The sequence below is a fragment of the Monopterus albus genome, unplaced genomic scaffold, assembly GCF_001952655.1.
Source record: "Monopterus albus unplaced genomic scaffold, M_albus_1.0 scaffold43.1, whole genome shotgun sequence".
Classification (NCBI taxonomy): Eukaryota; Metazoa; Chordata; class Actinopteri; order Synbranchiformes; family Synbranchidae; genus Monopterus; species Monopterus albus.
The window spans coordinates 970,186-972,338 of record NW_018127923.1 but is presented as its reverse complement, the minus strand read 5'-3'; positions in this window follow the sequence as shown (position 1 = coordinate 972,338).

Below are 2,153 nucleotides of genomic sequence, written 5' to 3'. Positions count from 1 at the left end.
TTCACATCGAAAGGAGCCAGTTGAGGTGGTTTGGGCATCTCATCAGGATTCCTCCACGGCACCTCTCTTTGGAGGTCTTCCAGGCATATCTAACTGGTAGGAGACCCTGGAGCAGACCCAGAACATGCTGGAGAGATTATTTGACATATACAAGAGTTTAGGAAAACACAATTTTATGCACCATCATAAACTAATACACACGCATATTATTGACAGCTGTCTTTATGTCATACATACAGTAGCTTTGACTCAGTATTACATTTTTAAATCAAGTGTGGCATTTTCCACATTTAGTTTCTTCTGCACAACATAACAGCATTGCTCAATGTTTTCCTAAAAATATCAATTGTTTAACACATTTCAGCATATTATTATGTAGGTCTACACTTGTCTGTTGGAACAGTTATCAGTGCTTTTGATCAAAATCTGCTTATTTTCAGTCAAACTGTTCCAAATTATTTCACTGTTCACATCATCACGACATTAGTTCATGCAGTTGTTATAAACCGTCAACAACTGTTATGGATTCTATATGCATATTGTATATACAGTTGTGACATAAAGGATTCACATCTCTTTACTTGTTGCACATTTTACAAGTGCATTTTTTCAATTTCAGTATGAATTGAAATATGCAAGATATGTAAAATATGCAAGAATAAGGAGGTGGGAATTCTTTTTAAAGCAACTGCACTATAAAGTCTGCTAAATGGATAAATTGGCCAAAGCTATTGAGAAAAAGTGTAATAAGCTTCATATCAAGTGATTCCCTTTGTTTTTAAAGCACATGGGAAGAAGACAGACATATGAAAGCTATTTTCCACATTACCAACCGTAGTAAAAAATTGCTGGAGTAGAATGCACACTGCTTGATGGTAAGACTCCTCTTTGTCTACCCCTTTATATGAGGCACTAACAGTCCACCTCAATATAAAAGTAATTTAATTAACCCCCCTGACTGAAATGATCCTGTTTAATTAAGAACAAGCTGGGATCAGCCAAAGGGTCTCGTTGGTCTCTGAATACTCTTTTCACAGAGTGGCCATGGCATGCTCCTTTCCAGCCATTTAATGTTTAAAGTCATGTCTTATTATAATATATGTACTGCATGTCTGTGAGTTACTTTCTGCTCCAATCCCATTTAAATCTGAGAGGTTATCTTGTTTACACTGAATATGTAGGCATTTAAACACACACACAGACACACACACACACACACACACACTGTGTTTTCATTCCTTGTTGGGGCTTTACATTGACTTACATTCAATTCCTGTAGACTTATCCTAACCTTAACCATAACCACTACTTACCTCATACCTAACCCTGACCCTAATACTTAACCTAACACATAACCTCAAACCATGTTGCCACCCTCAAATTCAGCGATTTCCTTGATGGCCGAGTCCCCACAGTGTCAGCGTGTTAACAGGTTTCAAGCTCAACAATGTAATACAAAGGCACGCCTGCACACACACACACACACATACATACATACATACATAGATGTGTGTCACACACACACACACATACATACATAGATGTGTGCGTGTGAGCTATAAAAAAACAAAAAGGACAGTGACAGACAAAGAGAGCAGAGCAACTTTTAAAGAGAAACCTGTGTTTCAGCCATAAGGATCTCTGAGCAACTACTCAAAAATACCTATAGCAGGGCAATGTACAGTATTTGAGAGAGATCAGGAACAAGATATTACACATGAGCCTATTTACAATGCATTTCACCCCCAGAAGCTGAAATATTGCACCACATTAGATTATTGCATAGTCCCTCATAATTTCACCTATCGTATCACTGCAGTGGTGTGTTGTACGGTCTGATTGCTATGGGGAGGAATGACCTGCAGTAATGCTCCTTCTTACAATGGGGACGTAACAGTCTCTTGCTAAAAGAACTGTTCAGAGCCACCACTGTGTGGTGCAGGGGATGGGAGGGGTTATGCATGATGGATGTTAGTTTTACCAGCATCCTTCTGTCCGCCACCTCCTCAATGGAATCCAGAGAGCAGTCCAGAACAGAACCAGCACTCTTAACCAGCTTGTTGAATCTCCTTCTGTCCCTGACCGTGCTACCTCCTGCCCAACCCACAACAGCATAAAAAACTGCAGATGCCACCACAGAATCATAAAATGTC